The sequence below is a fragment of the Rhineura floridana genome, chromosome 3 (genome assembly GCF_030035675.1).
Source record: "Rhineura floridana isolate rRhiFlo1 chromosome 3, rRhiFlo1.hap2, whole genome shotgun sequence".
Taxonomy (NCBI): domain Eukaryota; kingdom Metazoa; phylum Chordata; class Lepidosauria; order Squamata; family Rhineuridae; genus Rhineura; species Rhineura floridana.
The window spans coordinates 95,802,054-95,821,793 of record NC_084482.1 but is presented as its reverse complement, the minus strand read 5'-3'; positions in this window follow the sequence as shown (position 1 = coordinate 95,821,793).

The following is a 19,740-nucleotide window of genomic DNA, read 5'->3' as shown; positions in this document are numbered from 1 at the left end:
GGTGGGCACAGTCAATTAAAAACATAGAGCACACCTATAAATTTTCTAGATATATTTCACCTCCCACTGTTTTATCTTGTGCAAAGTTAGACACTTCTCATCTCTGCTGGAGACTATTCTGCAAAATAGTCAGTGCCATTATTCCACAGTTGTTTTTAGAGGTTTTTTAGTGCAAATTTTGCAAAGTGTTGCTGTATTTCACATATGCACAGAAACAGAAGGAAAAGAAAATAATTTACCATAGGAAACTTCACTAAAATTGCAAAGATCAAACATATTTAAAGCAAATATATGAACTATATCAACTGTTTTAATATTGTTGCTTCCTCCATGCTAAAACAAGATTAGCACAGTAGGGGAAGAAGAGTAGGGGGGAGGGGAAGAGGGGGCAAGAAAGGGGAAGGAAGGGGAGGGGAGGGGAAGGAGGGAGGGAGGGGATAGGAGGGAGTAGGAGAGGAGGGAAAGGTTTATCATTTGCATGCTTATTGAGTTCAATGGGATTTACTCCTGTGCAATCATGCTTAGGATAGGTGAAACTGATCTGAGAGAAGGGGCAAGGAGAGGGGGGAGGATAGGAAGAAGGGGAGGGGAGGAGATTGGGTGGGTGGGCAATGGGCGGAGGGAAAGCCGCATTGTGAACAGTATCATTATTTTTCAAGGTTTCCCCCGCCTTTTAATTCTACAGCAGGCACATGTAGCCTCCCACCAAATTTAAAACAAAGCTGTCCCTGGCCACATTCACACCAGACATTTATTTAAAACATTTATTTAAACAGTCATATCTTCCCCCAAAGAATCCTGGAAAGTGTAATTTGTGAAGGTGCTGAGAGTTGTTAGGAGATGCGCTATTTCCCTCACAGAGCTACAATCCCCAGAAATCTCTGGGAAGAGGAATGATTGTTATCCACTTTGACCACTGGAGCTCTGGCAGCAGAATAGGAGCCTCCTAACAACTCTCAGCATCCTTCACCAACTATACTTCTCAGGATTCTTTGGGGGAAGCCACGACTGTTTAAAGTGGAATAAATGTCTAGTGTGGGTGTGTCCCCTGATTAGCCAAGCCAAAAAGCTGTTTGTCTGGCTTTTAGAACACTGATAGTTGGTTCTTACTGAGCATGCCTGTGTGATCATAGACTCCAGTGTTAATTTTCTTAAATGAATTAAAATCAGCCATCTGTTTTTTTAACTTTTAAAGTGCTGGAGATGAAGGTCAGAGTATGGTGCAAGGTCAGTAAAAGAATTACAGGTAGTCTGTGAACATGGCTGATGTTTAATTAATTTCAACAAATTATGAGACCACTGACAGAAAAAAAATCCAACAGGGGTCTGGATTATTTTACTCTTGAATTAGACTTTGAATTCTGGATTCTCTCTGGGTGTTTTGTGTATCTCCATGAAAACTTAGAGGGCTGTTAAGCGAGTGTTTTTGAGTTCAGCATTATAAATTTTGTAAGATTTTGTTTTGAAATAAGCTTATGGAAAACAGCAGAATGGCATGGGGTATTTTCAGTTTAACAAGGCAGAATGTGAAAAATCCATGCTGGTTATAGTATACAGCCATCCTCATGCCTGTATAATATCAGGGCCATAGAGGTTAGGACCCCCTTATGGAACAGGAAACTGCCTGAAGATGTCTTCTGAGGGTGAAATTCTCCTCCTCTTTCCACCATGGCAAGTGATGTTCATTTAAAATGCTGTTGTTTATGGAGAAAAATGAACACATTGAGATACACAGGTTTGACAGCACAACTAGACTTGCCACCACATTGTAAGCAACCTTGTGGTGCAGATTTTGGAGTAGGGGAGGACGCTGCAGAGGTAAGAGGGAATCAGTGAATATTATGTGTCCTCCTCCCGTCCTTTCAGAGAAGCCTTCCATTAACAGAGGGACACAATTGCTATGACCCACTCTGTCTTTGACTTTGCAAACCCCAAGTCCTACATTCTCTGAAATTCAGCCAGCAGATTGATTTCAACCACTATATAGTGAGACATCATAGATCATTGCCTTTTATTACCCATAAGCTCAGCCCCCATATTGGAAAACTTCTCTGAGATGATAAGTAGCAGTGATCCATAATGAGTCACTATGTGAAGTCATATTCTAGCAGCTTATATGTTAGAAAGTCATTCCTCTTTCAATTGTGTGTTCTCAGAATTCTTTGCATGCGCACATTTGTCATGGGCATTTGTACATGGAGTGACAAGCACCACATAATAAAAAAAAATCTTCTCATATGGGAAGTGCACACCTAAATCTGTGCCCAGGATTAGTTAATAGGCATAATGTTCCTCACAAAACCATAGAATTGGAAGGGAACTTGGAGGCCATCGCTGTTGTAGGCCTGACAGAGCCAAAACAAAAACCAGCCTTCCTTATTGGTTGACCTTTTAGAAGACAGCCCTGTTTAGGATCAGATATTAGACAGTTTTAGTTTGGTGTAGTGATCTGCTGAACACTGGCTTCAGGGTGTTTGACTATGAAATCTCTCTGGCTGAATTGCTGCAAGCAGAATTAAGGAAGACACAATCCAACTTTATCAGGCTCCTCCCATTCTGCACACACACACACCAGCCCTCTACCATCCACTATTACTTCCCTTTCACCAAGGACAAAGAATCCCCTCACCTTAGGGAAAGAAGACATGATAGCAGGTGGGGAGGGGGGCAATCCAGAAACAATGGGAACAGCTCAGATGGGCCTCTCCCAGTGGGGAAAATACGCTTTGAACACATTTTCTTACAAGAGGCTGTAGGGTTTGTAGTGGAGTCCCATGACCAATTGCATGAAAAAGTACTCAGCATTTCATTTGCCATCTGATGGGCCTCTCCCACCATTGCTGGAGCCCTCTCCTGCCCTCTGCACACTCCCCCTTCTCATCTTTAGCAGAGGGAGAGGGTGTAGCAAGAGGAGTAGTACTGATGGCACTCCAGCCATTGAACATCAAGTTGAACACTCAGAGAAGCTCCGTGAGAGCTTCCATATATTTCACTTTAATGTTTAAGGGGCACAACTGTTTTTCAGGACAAGCACAAGGCCTCTCCTCATCTCTCCTTTGCCTGCTTAAAAGTGTCAAGTCCTCAGTAGGGTTGCCAGGTCTCTGGTTTTTCCCTGGAGACTCTGGATTTTTGGGGTCCTGTCCGGGTCTATGGATGACTCATCCCAATCTCCACACTCTCAGCTTCCTTTTTTTAAAAAAATCAAGTGTCTAGGTGGTCTGGTTGAAGACATATACACTAAAACGTCAGTCACCCCCCACAACTTCTATTAAATGAGCTTGTAGCAGGCTACTGTAACCCTGCCCTTTCAGGTTTGCAGCCAATAATGAACTCAGGGTTGTGATTCACAAGGGATTTGTTTATCTCCAAGGAAATAGCTAGAACCCACTGCAAGTTCAGAAAACTGTTGCCTATTCCTGCTTGTCTGAAAATCTCTGAAATTGAGTAAGTATATAGCTTTCAGCAGTAGCAAAAGTCCCTTTCTCTCTGTAGCCAGGAGATCCAGAACAAAAGTTCACAGCAGGATCTTGGTAGGCATGCACAGTAAACAATTTCAGTTATGATTATAATAAAAGTATGCATGCAGGGTTTTTAAATTACTTGCAAAAATAGCATGTTATGCATCTTATCTTTCAAAAAAATCTGAATATTTTTTTAAAAAACTATACATGCAGCTTATGATACCATTATAATGTGTTATACTTTTCTAATTATGAGGAGTCAAACAAGTTTAAATTTTCCTGTGCTGTTGAAGAAGGCAGTTTATTTGTCTAATTCGTAGCCTGTTTTGAAAACCTTCCCAATATGAAGCTTTAATCCTATGCTCGCTTTTCTGGGAGTAAAGCTGCAATGCTAACCCCACATACTAGGAGTAAACCCCCACTGAATTCAATAGGACTTACTTTTGAATAGACATGGATAGGATTCTGCTGTAAACCAAAGTAACTTTTGAGTGAACATAGCAAAGGATTGTAAATCTTTCTCTCCCTCTCCAATCCTATTTTCAAAGCAATTAGGCAGGGCTTACTTAGGTATCACCATTTTTATTATGTAGGAAACAAATACTAATTTTTTTTTAAAGTTCTGTGATGACCAACTGGTTTTGACAATAAACTATCATATGGGGTGTTGTTGGGTTTTTTTTTACATCTCCAGTGTGTGTGTGTATGGAGTCCTTCCAACAGCCTGTGAGGTAGGGTTGCTGAATGAAAACCAAGGCAGCTCACTACAAGAAATAAATCCATTTAACATCCAATAACCATAAAACAAGTATAAAACGATTGCAAAACAGCTTAAAGTGGCATGATTTTGAATTTTGGGTTGGGTGAGTGAAGTTCCTTATCACTGAATTGCAGTTCTGTGCATGCTTCCCTGTCTGAGTAAGCCCCATTGAATACATTGGGACTTGCTTCTGGGTAAACATGCATAGGATTGCACTATAAATATCTTTACAGGTTGTGTAAATAATAAACATCTTTGACATTCATGCTCATATAAATATTTCTTTATACTATGTCTTGATATTATCTGATTTCACACTATGGTTGTAAATTATTATTTGTGTAGTGAAGAGGCAAGACAAGATGAACTGTGGGTAAATCAAGGGCCATGTTTATTTAAATAAAGTCAATTAAGTGTTTTACTGTATCATAAATGATCTACAGAGAAAAGTGCGGGACTGAACTCTTACCCAATCAGGTGAGGACACCCTGCCATGGAAAAGGGGATGGTCCAAGCCCAATGCCCTTCTCTGGGCCCCATCCCCGCAGAGTGGTTAGGGAGGACTTCCCACTCCACCCCCCTCAGGGCCACAAAACTCTGAGTGGGTGTTACAGGTTAGCCCCAAATGTGACCCTTATCCTGCCAACAGGCCGCACAACCCAGAAGGCAGGCCTCAGATCCCACCTATCACCTTAAAGGATGCCTAAGGGTGCTCACCAAATCCTACCCTGTGAAATTCCCATACATATCTGCCACAAAAGAGGACAAGCCTCAGCTTAGTCCCTCTTTCCCCACGTGCGGCAAATAATTACAAGCAGGGCACTCTGCAGATCAGTCAGAAACAGATCATTACCCAAGTCAGACGTATGAACACTGTCTGGCCAGTAAAGATCAGCCCTGCCACACTTCACCTCCAGATGATATATTACTTCGCCCTGCCTATCACCAAGGGTGAGCCAGACCTCCCCATTTACCTTCTTACTAGCCTTGTTCAGGCTCCTGGGGTCCATTCCTGCCCTCCAAATCCTCCTCGGGAGGATACTGGACCAAACAATCATGGTCCCAGGCCACCTTCTATGTATGGCCTCAAAGTCCAGGCAAGCCTGAATGATAAGGGCTTTCCCCTTCAACATTCCCAGATCATTGCCTCCCAAATTAATAACCAAAACTTGTGGAGAGTGCTGCACCAACAAAGCATCAAAAAGCATTGGCAGGAGGTATTCCCACAGCATGCCACATCTACCCAGCCACTGGACCAAAGCGCAATGGCTGAGCCCCAACTGGGTTCCGTGCCTGGACTGTGACACCCTCCTTTTGGCCTAGAACACCATGCTGTGGCCACAAATGAGTACCTTGACTCTCTCCAGCACGGTCCAACCTGTTAAAATAGAAACAACAATTAACAATACTCTCATTAGCACAACAGTCAATGTGGGCCCTTGATTGGCCTAAAGTAAGCCCAGAAAGCACCTGATCGCCAGTGCCCCATTGCCTGAATCGCTGTGCTCCCAAATCCCAGGCTATCTGCCATGGAAGCCACACCAATCCTGAAACAGTGCGTACCAAATAGCCTGAGATACAGACCCAAACATGACAAGCCCCGTCTGGTGATGGACCAAAACTGGAACTTAGTCAAAGGCTGACTATCCTGGTGACAAAATAGGAAGCCCCCTGACGTTCCCCTAAGTCACAAAAATGAACCCAAGGCCTCGACTGGACACAACCCATCAACAGGGGGACAGGCCAAGGTGATAATGGCTCCTCACCCTTCCTGGTCAGTCTTTGACTTGCACAGCTGAATCCGCACACCGCTGCCATCTATCATCATATCACCTACCTCCAAAGCCCGACCGGACCTGTCATTTCTCAAAGAGGCAAGCAACCCTCCCATGCGAAAAGCCCCCCAAAATGCTATATCAGCAACTGCATGAAATAAAACTGCCTCATAGCTGGAACTACATAAAGGCACCCATCTCTGGTGAAATAGGGCAGTGAGTGTCTGGTGCAGGAGGATGGGCCTTAGTTCACCCGTCGAGCATCTTCCTTATCTGAAAATCCCCGGACAAATCAGGAACACCCCTAACTTTGGCCAGAAATCCAATTCCTGCTAACACCCCTAATGATCTTCACTGAAAGTCCCTGCTGATGAAGGGCCACGCAAAATTCCACCAACCAATCCTCTGGGATAGGCCAAAGGAGAGAATACCCCCTACTCAAATGCAAACTATCAAATTCCCTACCTGTTCTCAAATAGGAGATTCTTGTGCTGGTGGCAAGGGACAACATTATGGCCTTCTCAGCTTCAAGCTGCGAAGTTCCCACAGTGCCACTGGCATTGGCTCTGGTCAAAGCCTGGCCAAAGGGGCCAACTCTCGAAAATGTGACATCTGATGGTGAGAGAGGGCATCAGCCATGCTGTTGTCCAGACCAGGAACATGGCAAGCAAGAAAAAGAATATTACATTTAAGGCACTGAGTTACAAAAGCACGTACCAAAACCATCACTCTAGCACTCCTAGAAGTAAGAGAGTTGATTACGTGCACTGTGGCCTGGTTATCACACCAAAAATGTACCACGGAGTTAACCAAATCTGCTGCCCACAGATGTACCACAACCACTATGGGAAAAAACTCCAAAAAGTTCAGATTCCTAGTGATGCCAGACTCAGCCCATGCCACTGCTCACCAGCTATCCTGAAAAATAACCCCAAAACCTAAGGCCTCAGAGTGAACTTATTCTTTATTTATTTATTTGTTTATTTAGTATATTTGTATGCTGCTTTTCATCACCAGGTGACTTCAAAGCGACTTCCATAGCAAGAACAAAATAATATGATAAAAACAATTCAGAACATAATTTAAAAACTACAACAGTGTCAATAAATAATACCACAAAATATAATAAAACAGGATGAAATCTCAAATCAATCTAGTCTGCAAAATTTAGAGAAAACATACATATATAGGCTAAGGTTGCCAGGCTCAGGGCCTGAGAATGATCCTGTATCTTTAGGAGAAGAGAAAGTCAGCCAAGTGCAGGTGTTCTTGCAACACCATAATGAGAAAAACCACAAGGTAGAATTCTCCTTTCCCCCTGTACAACTTTTAAAGATACAGAAGACCTCTTGGTTGCCAGGCTTGGTGAAGGGCCCTCAGTTTTCTCTCTGGCCAAAGGCATCCCCAACTCCTCTGCCAGCTGCCCAAATGCAGACATAAGCTGACTGCACTGCTGTGAGCCAGCCGGACCAGCAAAAAGAAAATCATCAAAGTAATGCACTACTGCATTAGAGCCAGTTCATCTCCTGACAGCCCACTCAAGGAATGTACTAAAGCATTCAAAAGCTGAACACGTAATAGAACATCCAATGGGCAGAGCTCGATCTACATAAAACAAACCCTTAAACAAACCCCCCAACAGATCCAAGTCCAAAGGGTGGACTGGCAGGACACAGAAAGCTAACTTGATATCACACTTACCCATGAGAGTGCCTGGGGCAAAATGCTGAACCATAACAACTGCACTGTCAAAGGAAGCATAACTTACTGAATGCTCAGGAATAGCATCATTTACCGACTGCCCCCTAGGGTAAGACAGGTGATGAATGAGGCAATATTCTCCAGGAACTTTCTTACGAATGATACCCAAAGGGGATATCCTTAAAGTGGGCATAGGAGGGTAATCAAATGGACCCAAGACCCATCCGTCAGCTACCTCCTTATCTATTTTCTCCTGCACCACTCTCTCCATTCCAACTACTGACTTCAGATTCTCTGACATTTAGGGCCTATGCTCCCATCCCCAACAACTGGAATCCTACAAGCACAACAAAAACCTTCCCCCAAGTAAACTGCATCCGCCTGCTTAGGATACTGATGAAGCAAATGCAAAAGCCACCAAATATTAATCTGGGTAGGACCACTTACCTGAAGGCTGCCCTCCAGATCTGGGTTTTTTCCCCTTCTGAAAAGCCTTAATCCCCCAAGCTCTATAGTAGCATGTGAAAGGATGGGAGCCAGCACAGATGGAACACTCATGTCTAAATTTACAAGGGTTCCTGTTGCAAAACCCCTTAGCACTGAACTCCCAACAAAGCAGGCGGGGTTGAACCCCCTGCCCCGTGGACCCATGGGAAGGTGCCACAGTGACAGACTTACCCAGTAAATGCCCGCTATCTGCCCTATCCTCTTGCACAGGCTGAGCTGCAGTCATGAACTGCAACCACAACTCTGGGTCCTTTCTCTCCCACTGTAGATTTATATCCACTGCTGCTCTCATCCTAAAAAATTCATCATAGGCCAGCCATGCTGACTCCATGAATTCCAGATGAGCCCTAAATATTATGTCCAGGTATTTCACCAATTTGCTGCCCTCATAGGCTGGCACTGAATCACCACCCCCATATAAATTAAAAATCCTGCCATCCAATTACCCCAGGTCCTATCCACCTTTTTCTTTTAAAATTTCTCATTGTCTCTCTCCTCCCGTTTATCCTTTTCCCTCTGCTCAGGCTCTCGGTATAACAGGGAAAATACATCTATGTATTCTCCCTTCCAAATATGCTCCCTTGTTGCCAACAAGTGAGCCCCCAGAGGAGCTGACGTCTCCCCAAATGCAACCGCACCAGCCAGAACAGAAGACAATGGATCAGCAGGGGGGTGGGCTGCCCCTGCAGCAGGAGTGCCCATGGGGGTCCAAACTGTTGACGTGTGTGCATTGTTGCGTGAAACAGCATACATTACGTTGGAGTTAAGTTGAGCAAGAAACTTCTTCAGAGCATTAGAGCATGTTAAGAGTCTTTATTAAGACATTACAGCCAAAGGCTTAAGAGTAAATACATGTAGAGTTTCTTCAGTCACCCCCCTTCTGGTACATCTCTCTTCAAAGGTAAACACAAAAGAGAACCTCTCAGTTCAGAGGCAATACACAGAAGACCCAGCTTAACACAGATAGCTGCTAGAACTTTTCCCAGTTTATCGCGATGGCTACCATAGCAACGGCCTTCGCAGTCCGTTCCCAGACTGGGCAAAGACATAACTCCCCCTAGTTACAGTTTTTCAGACTTGATGGAAAACAAACTCAGTGACAGTGCGGTTCAATGGTCAACAATCCCCCCTTTTTTTCCCATCATGTCTGTAACTCATTACAACAATAACAACAATACATTTCTCCAATACATCTTGCAATACAGCTCACATTTCAGTACAGTTCAAAACATCTCTGTACATTTAGCTAGAACTTTATTCAATCAAACTTTGGCTCATTCCAAGCCTTGTCACCAGTTTGCCAAATTTCTCCTCACACAAAGACTTGGTCATTATGTCAGCCACCATGTTTTGTTTCTTGCTGCTCCAGTCAATGCATGACCCGTGCCACATCACAACTATGCCAGAGGTTGACTTACGACTGCTCAGTTCCCCTGCATGATCTGCATCCACAAAACATTCAAGACCTCCTGTCTTTGCTCCTGACAAAACCAGACTCTTTGTCTTCGTGCCTTTCAGATTTACGTCAAGATCTGGTTTAAATGTTTGCGCTTGTGTTTCTGGACACCAAACTCTGAAATATGCATTCTCTTGTGCTCTATGTGCACGTTTGCCACGTCTCTTACCCTGTGGCTTGTAAACTCGGCTGCGATGCACTCTTTCAGGCATCAGCCTGACTGCATTACATGAATACTGTGGCTGTGTGCTTTTAACAGCTGTCTTCTTACAGCTCTGACCGTCATTCTCTTTCCGCCCCATTACTCAAGGCATCAGCACACTTCACACCCACGGTCATTCTAAACTGCCCCTGTGTCATGAAACCCTGACAGACAACTTTGTCTCTTCTCTGCATAAAACATTTTCCTCTATCAAATGTTACACAATACCCAGAATTCACCAGTTTTTGAACTGATAAAATATTATGAGCCAATTCCGGAACAAACAAACATTCTGACATTATCCCAAGTTTATTAAATCTCACCAGTCCTCGGGCTTCCACCCGTTTCTGTGATCCATCCGCAAGTTGCACAAAATCCTGCACTTCTTCTGAAGCATAAAACAAACTTCTGTCTTTGATTAATATATGGCTTGCCCCGCTGTCGACAAGCCAGTCAATAGGTGCTAAAGTTTGTGACTTCTGTTTATAAACAAAGTTCACACTTCCCTGCTTCAAACCTCCGTCCCTGGAGTTGCGCTTGACTGCACAGTCTTTTCGGAGATGCCCACGAGCCCCACAGGCTTAACAAGCCTTTAACAGCTGCTGCTTGTAATCCTGTTTGCTTTCGGCTGCCTCCTCCGGTTCAACACTTTTCTCCTCCTTGCTTCTGACAGCTACCATCAGCTCGGCTCTCTGCGCCTTCTGCCTCCGCTGCCATTCCTGGGACAAATCCTGCAACGCGTCCCACGTCTGTTTAGCCGACGGCTCATCTCTCACACACATCAGTTGAGAATCCGATACAGCCAAGATTATAAACGCCTGCGCCCTCTGGTCTTTGCGCTTCCAGGCCGTGGTCAATACCGCCGGGGGTGGTCCATCTATAATGTCCCATAAATCCTCTGTTATCAGCAAAGCCCGCATCCTCGGCTTCCAGCTGCCATAATTCATTTCCGTCAATCTTTCCATTGGCAAGCCTCCCCCAGACAGGTTTACAGCCATGTTGCTCACCTCCGTCTGGTACAATCAATCAAGCTGCCCTCTGGAACTCCGTCTGCCGTTCAGACCAGCAACTTACTCCCGTGTAATGCGCTGTGGATCTGGGCCCATAACCCTGTTGACGTGTGTGCGTTGTTGCATGAAACAGCATACATTATGTTGGTAACAGAGGATGGTTTCGATCTATCTATAATGTCCCATAAATCCTCTGTTATCAGCAAAGCCCGCATCCTCGGCTTCCAGCTGCCATAATTCTTTTCCATCACTCATAGGCTGCTGCTGGGCAGAAGGAGAAACACTCCATCCATATCCAGCAGGTACCACCTGTCAGCTCTACACTGCATCAGCAGTGTCAGGGGGGGCTGGAAATTCCTGGGTCTTTGGCAGGGAAGGAAAGTCCTTAGCCAGCAGTCGGGTTGTAAATCTGCCAGGCCTATCCGAAGCGTTCTTGCCGAGTCAGAAGTCCAGAAGCGAGGTCAGTGGAGGTCCGGGATCAATTGCCAAGGAGGTCAGTCAAAGAGACGCTGCAGGGAAACTAGGTCTACACAAAGCCACGCCTGACGTTGCAGTCAGCAACAAGCTGCAGCCAAGGTGTGCCTTATAAAGAGCAGGATGGACAGCAGGTGTGAGCCCTCAGCGTTTGGGCCTTAAGGAGACAGGCCTGCCTCTCTTCTGCCTGACCTTCTGCTGTCTACGTTCTGCAGGTGAGGGGGGAGTATCCTGTTCACTGTCTGTGTCTGGCTGCAGGGCCTCTGCTGTCCCTGGGGTGCTCTGCAGCTGAGGGGCAGAAGGAGCTGGATTCTCAGGAGGCTCCTCCGTGTCTCCTGCTGCTCCTGGGTCTGCTGCTGTTACTCCCGAGTCATCCTCATCTGAGGAGTCCTCTGACGGGGCCATGACACTGCCCCCGAATATGTCAGGTAAGGCCACCCCTGAGCAGCTCCCCATGGTATAGCCCAAGGCCCCATCCCAGGCCACCCAGGCATTCCCCACACATTACCTTGAGGAGTGGACTCACCAAAACCCAGATGAGCTACAGCAGCTTCCATGTCAGGACTCCCTACAGCCACCAACTCTGCCGCAGGCACCGAATACACAGGTGCAAACTGGCCCAATGAGTCCTCCAGTGCACCTAAGCAGTCTAAAACAGACTTCCAATCATTACCATCCTGTCCCAACTTATCCTGCTTACCTTTAGTCACCTTAATCCTCTTTGCAGTATTCTCCTGAGGTTGCCTGTTCAACCTCTCAAAGGACATGACAGGGGTAACACTAAAGACACATAAGGCCCTTCATCCTCGGAAGAAGAGGACTCCTGGGGTGGAGGAGGTGGCTGCTGAGCTGGCCGCTTAGGGGCCCTCCCCTTCCCTTTAGAGCCACCCCTGCCCTTCTTAGGAGGCATAGCCACACAGCACTAGCAGCAACTGCAAGAATAAAATAGTAGTAATAGTAACAGTAACAGTAATAGTAATAGCAATAAAAGTAAAAACAATAATCATAATCATAATAAAAAACAAGTACTACAACCTCTGCCCACCACAGATGAAAAGCTGACAGGACAAATGCCTGACCCAGAGGACTACAAAAAAAATGGCTGCCCAGGCAATATGGCCCTACCTAGGCCCACCTAAAATGGCTACTCAGGCAAGATGGCAACCACCACCCTAGGCCCACCCAAAAATGGTGCTGCAAGATGACTGCCAATGGAAAATTGTGCCAAATATGAGGCCCTACCTAGGCCCTATGACAGATGCTCTTGGAGGTCACTGATTCATAGGGTCGCCATAAGTCATAGTCAACTTGGAGGCACATAACAACAACTACCTAGGCCCACCTAAAATGGCCACCGCAAGATGGCCACCACCCAGAAAGGATGGTTCCAAACATGAGGCCCAGCAACCCTCCACAGGAGCCCGCAGCTGAGGCCCTACATAGGCCCACTTAAAATTCCCACTGCAAGATGGCCACCACCCAGAAAGGATGGCAACAAACACAAGGCCCACCAACCCTCTGCAGGGGCCTGCAGCCCCCCACAGCCCCATCAGGCCTCTAAAATACCCTCAGCCCCCAACACCAAACCATGAGGGCCCTTAAGAGTCTGCTTGCAACGCTGCCGCTGCCGCTGAATCCACCTGCAATGCTGCTGCTCTGCCCACCGCTGGTGGCTGAAAGCCAAATAGACACACAGCCAGTTAAGCCAGCCCCAATGATGCACTGCTGCTGCCGCTCCATGACTGCTGCTGGTCGCTCCTGCTTCTGTTGCCTCTCCCCCCCTCCCAGGCGCCACTGAAACAAGCCACCGAAACAGACCTCCCAAAGACCCACCATATGTGCAACCTGCTCCAATGTTGCACAAGGCCTGAAAGAGGCCGAGGGAGGGCGGAGCAGGGCTTAAATGGTCACCCTGCCCCACCCCCTGCACGATGCAGCATGCATAGCCACGCCACCATCGGGGGGGGGCTTTGAAGCCATGCCAGGTCTTCCCCGACAGACAGAGCCCTTGCGGTATGTTGATGGCAGGAATTCCACTACATTTTAAGTGCCCTTCTTCCTTTGGGTGGTCATGATCCTCCTCCGTTGCTTTCACCCTGAGGGGCAGATTAGGCTGAGAGATGGTGAGTAGCCCATGGTCACCCAACAAAGTTTGTAGCTGATTTCCATTTTAAAACATTAATTAAAACAATTTATATGCAGGCAAAGTTTATGAAGCAGATCCACATAATACATTTAAAGCACATCCATCTCGCATTTAAAGCGAATGTCTTCACACAAAGAATCCTAGGAAGTGTAGCTTCCTACCACCTTTAACAAACTATAGTTCCCATGAGTCTGTGGTGGATTCATGTGCTTCAAATGTATGTTGAATGTGTTTTAAATTAATGGTGTGGATCTACCCTAGGTGTGCTGTGCATTCATTAATGAATTGAAAAGAACAATTTTTAAAAGATACTTTTTTAAACGGGAAGGGCTGTAGCTCAGTGGCAGGGCACATGCAAAGATCCAAAATTTCTGGAAAAGACTATTGCCTGCAATCCTGAAGAGCCAATGCTAGTCCATGTCATCAGTACAGAGGCCTGCATTGGTATAATACAGATTCCTTTGTTCCTGAAAGGAAGTGACCCAAGGGCCAGAGTGACTCCGAAATTTATTTATGTATTTTCTTTACAACATATATATACTGCTTTATTGAAAAAATCTCAAAGCAGTTTACAGAAGGAATTAAAACAATAAAATTATTGGCAAAAACAGACAAGCATTTAAAAACATTCAAAAGAATAAAACCAACAATAAGAAAAAGAGATAAAAATAATAGCTTCTACATGTCTGGGTAGGCTTGTCTAAACAATTTGTTTTAGCAGGTCCCCAAAAGAGTAAAATGAAAGTGCCTGCCTGATGTCAATAGGCAAGGAGTTCCAAAGCATAGGTGCTGCCACACTAAAGGACTGATTTCTTACAAGAGCAGAACAAGAACTATGTGGCATCCATAACATGGAAAGCATACCTTAAATTTGGCCTAGTAGCAAATCAGCAACCAGTGCAAATTTCAGAACAGAGGTATTATGTGCTGATAAGGTCTCACTCCTGTCAGCAATCATGCCACAGCATTCTTCACTAACTGCAGCCACCTGGTCAGGTTGAGCTGCATAGAGATTTCTGGGACATTGGTTGACTGGCTACCAAGATTTTTTTAGTTTTGGTTAGGAATCCTGATTGGTTGTAGGATGCTGAGTTTCCTGCCTTACTCATAGGAATTTTGTTGTTGGTATAAAGTTACTTTTTTGAACTACAACTCCCATCAGCCCCAGCTGGCATGGCCACTGGATTGAGCTGATGGGAGTTGTAGTTCAAAAAAGTAACTTTTCCAAGCTCCGGGTATGGTATTGCATTTAGGAAATCATCACTGTCTTTTGTTTTCCTTTTTCAATTTGCATTTCATTTACCTTTGACCTCATTCCCTTATGTCTTGCCCAATAGTGACAAAAGAGAATTCACATACTTGGGAAGTGTGGCAGCAATTGCCTATGAAGGTAGACCAAACTATGTGTTTTTTCTCTGTCACTTATTATTCACTGGAATTGGTTTGGCTGTCAAAGTGAGTTTATAGTAGCCCACAGAGTAGGCAGAAAAGGGTGTAGAATCTTCTTATTCTTACTCATTTCTGAAACCTCTTTCTGCAGTGAAGGATCAAGTCTGTAAAGAAGTTTGGAGCAGCCATGTTAAAAGGTAGGGGCAGGGTATTCCATGCAGGGGGTTGCTAACCTAGCTTGGATATCGATATCTTTGCAGAGGATTCCTAATCAAGCTTTACCATCAGCACAACCCTAACCATATCTACTCAGAAGTAAGTCCTATTGAGTTCTATGAAGCTTAGTTCCTTAGTAAGTGTGTTTAGAATTTCAGCCTTCAGGGGCATCCATCATTCCTGAGTGCTTCTATGTAACATCTCCACAACACTCGGTTTCTTTCTTCCTACAGTGGCCTTCTGGTGACTGGCCTGTCCTGAGGGCACTTCAATCCTTCTTCCAGAAGCAAGTAGGCTAGATTAAATGTTCCCTATCCAGGCTCCCTCAGCAGATGAAAAGGAATGATCCCGTCATTTCAGCTGGACCTGGGAACATCATTTTTAGCTAAGATTTCTGTCTTGATTTCCAATCAGAGAAAAAATTGTTTGGTCTGCTGCAAGCAACTATGGTTGATGCTTAATGTATCATGCTTGATGATATCCCCAGGGCCCACCCTGTGACATCACCAAGGCTCACCCCTGGACATCACCAGGGCCCACCCCATGAGAATACTAGGGCCAGCCCCTGAAATCTAAGGGTTTTGAATGTTTATGACCTGGCAACCCTAGTCCTTAGGGATGGGCTAAGGAATATAAGATGCCAGTCTACATTCCACTTCCTATTATCCAGACCATCTTTGTCTTCCTCTTTGTATAGTTATAACACTACCTGTTATACTAATGAGACAAGCTGTTTTCTAGTGAACAATCTTCATCTTGCTAAAATTAACTGAAGTAATACAAGATGCCCCCATGGGCAGTAGAAACTAATACTCAAATTAATATTACAAGAAAGTGACATCACATGCCCACTGGGACATAATTACAATCTGGCTATGAGGATAACAGAAGAGAAGTGTTTTCTTCCTGAATCCTCCTTACTGTGCGTTGCCTTCTCTTGCCATTAGCTATTTACTCTAGTTTGTTGAGTCACATCTTGGGTTATATTAGCAGACATTAAAACTGGTTTATAACAAAACACAGTTTTCTTTTGCACAGAGACCAACATATCTTTGGCTTATGATATGTTGGTCTCCCTGCAAAAGAAATCCAAGTATTGTGCTTCTCATAATAAGTTTTAATTGGATTTTAGCTCCTTGCTTTTTTTAAAAAAAACTTCAGCATGGGCTTTATTAGGTTTAATTACAAATCCATTGCTATTTGTTATGTGGCTCCATTTTGATATTTTGCTGTGACAATTGTGATTTTATTCAATGGGAAAAACATATTAAGGAAAAATAGCAAGAGACGGGCTCATTGTATGGGTTGATTAATTGAATATCATTTTTGTGTGGGTTTGTGATAAATGATTACATGCTGGAAAATAACGAGAGCAGTAGATCAGAATGTGCTTGTTCATTTTCAGAGGTATGCCCAAAGTGCCAGCCACTGCTCTGAAAGATCAGTTTGGAAAGTACACAATCAGGCCTGGCAATCTTATACTCTGGCCTTTTATCTCAGCAGACTACAGTTCTGTACATTTTATATTCCATTAAAATTGTCCTTTCCAAAACTAAACAGAGCCAAGACAAATAGTCGATTTGGATCTCTCTGAATTGCACTAACAACTCATAGATCCATGCTGAATTAGTAAGTATTGCAAGCAAGAGAGTGCTTTTTAAAAAGCAAATGAAATACATTACTGTGTACTCTTTCACTTTCACGGCTGCAGTTTGATTTAATTATTTATGATTGTTTCCTAATATATTAGCAAATAATACTGCAGTATGTTTTTTAAAATAATGAGGGCTCAGTAACTGACAACTGTGGGAACAATCTGAATCCATAAAAGTCAACACAAGTTTTACTGTTGACTTCAACAGGTTGCATGCCACCTCCTTTCTTCTTTGCAGAGCTGAAGAAGGGGCATCGTTTTGTACAATAAAGATTTTAGTGCTTTTAATAAGTATGAAAACAAATCTGAGCCCTTTTTTGTGACTCGGTAAATGATTCCATATAACAATAAACAACATTTTCAGCTGTTATTACATGGCAGTATCAGACCAGTTTCAGTTTCCATAACGTGAAGGATTTCTCTGTCTTTTTAGTAACTTTGTGAAAACATTTATCTTTTTTTTTATAATAATTTTATTCAAATTTTCATAAAACAAACAAAACAAAATCAAAAAACATAACACAATAGAAATGAAAATAAAAAACTTGACTTCCGATTTGTCACAGATCAGCTATAAGTATATAATATATATCAAACCTGTCCCTAAATACATACAAGATCACTTTTCTCCATAGTCTATCTTAATTAATCGTCAAATCCCATTATCATCATTTCATTTTTATCTTTCAACAAAAAGTCTAAGAGAGGCTTCCATTCCTTAAGAAATGTATCTGTCGATTTTTCTCTAAGTAAACATGTCAATTTATCCATCTCTACTAAGTCCATTAATTTCAATAGCCATTCTTCTGTTGTTGGTGTTGATTCCATTTTCCACTTTTGTGCATATAATAATCTTGCTGCCGTAATCATATATAATATTATTCTTCCATATTTCTTTTCTATTTGTTTATCCATAAAACCCAATAAAAAAAAATCTGGCTTTGACTGAATATTTATCTTTAAGATTTTTTGCATCATCCTACCTATCTGTGCCCAAAATAATTTTGCCTGTTTACACAACCACCACATATGATAAAATGATCCTTCTTGTTGTTTACATTTCCAACAAACATTAGAAACGTTACTATACATTTTTGACAACTTTTCTGGAGTCATGTACCAACGGTACATCATTTTATAGAAATTTTCTTTAAGATTATAGCATAATGTAAATCTCAAGCCTTTTTTCCACATATTTTCCCATTGATCCATTTGTATGTTATAACCAAAATTTTTTGCCCACTTTACCATACACTCTTTTACTTGTTCTTCTTCCATATCCATTTTCAGCAAGAGTTTATACATTTTCGCAATTATACCTTCATCATTTGTACACAAACCTATTTCAAAATCAGATTTACTTATTTCAAACCCATACATTTATTTATTTATTTATTTAATTACATTTCTAGGCCGCCCTATAGCAGAAAGCTCTCAGGGCGGTGTACAACAAATAAAATCACAATTAAAATATGAGCAAGTGTGGAAAAAAATATATATATAGTACAATTATAAAACATTAATAAAATTGCCATTGAGATTTAAATTAAGATCATATTAAGTTTAAAATGTTAAATTAAAATATTTAAAAATTTACAAAATTTAAAAAGCCTGGGCGAAAAGGTAAGTTTTTACCTGGCGCCGAAAAGATAACAGAGAAGGCGCCAGGTGTATCTCGTCTGGGAGGGCATTCCATAGTTCGGGGGCCACCACCGAGAAGGCCCTAGATCTAGTTGTTGATCTCCGGGCCTCTTTATGGGTTGGAACCCGGAGAAGGGCCTTCGACGTCGAGCGTAGTGAACGGGTAGGTACATAGCGAGAGAGGCGCTCCATCAGGTATTGCGGTCCGATGCCGTTTAGGGCTTTATAGGTAAGAACCAACACTTTGAATCTGGCCCGGAAACATATCGGTAGCCAGTGCAGCTGCGCCAGGACAGGTGTTATATGGTCAAATTTCTTTGTCCCAGTGAGAACTCTGGCCGCAGCATTTTGCACTAGCTGAAGTTTCCGAACCGTCTTCATAGGTAGCCCCACGTAGAGTGCATTACAGTAGTCCAATCTAGAGGTTACCATAGCATGGATAACTGAGGCAAGATGCTCCTTGCTCAAATAGGGTCGTAGTTGGGCTACCAGCCGGAGCTGGTAGAATGCATTCCGTGCCACCGAGGCTACCTGAGCCTCAAGTGACAGGAGCGGATCTAATAAGACCCCCAAACTACGCACCTGTTCCTTTAGGGGGAGTGTAACCCCATCTAGGACAGGTCGAACATCAACCATCTGGGCAGAGGGTCCTCCCACCAACAGCATCTCAGTCTTGTTAGGATTGAGTTTCAGTTTATTAGCTCTCATCCAGCCCATTATCGCGGCCAGGCAGCGGTCTAGTACATCAACAGCCTCACCTGAGGAAGATGAAAAGGAGTAGTAGAGCTGCGTATCATCAGCATATTGCTGGAAACGCACTCCAAAACTCCTGATGACCTCACCCAGCGGCTTCATATAGATATTAAAAAGCATGGGGGACAGAACTGAACCCTGTGGGACCCCATATTGGAGTACCCAGGGACTCGAGTAATGTTCCCCCAGCATCACCTTCTGGAGATGATTCCCGAGATAGGAGCAGAGCCACCGCCAAGCAGTGCCTCCCACTCCTAAATCCGTAAGTCGCTCCAGAAGGATACCATGGTCGATGGTATCAAACGCCGCTGAGAGATCAAGGAGAACCAACAGAGTTACACTCCCTCTGTCTTTCTCCCGACAGAGGTCATCATACAGGGCGACCAAGGCCGTTTCTGTACCAAACCCCGGCCGAAAGCCCGATTGAAATGGGTCTAGATAATCAGTTTCATCCAAGAGAGCCTGGAGTTGGCGAGCGACCACACGCTCTAGAACCTTGCCCAGGAATGGGACATTTGCTACTGGCCTATAGTTGTCCAAATTATCAGGGTCCAAGGAGGATTTTTTTAGGAGCGGTCTCACCACCACCTGTTTC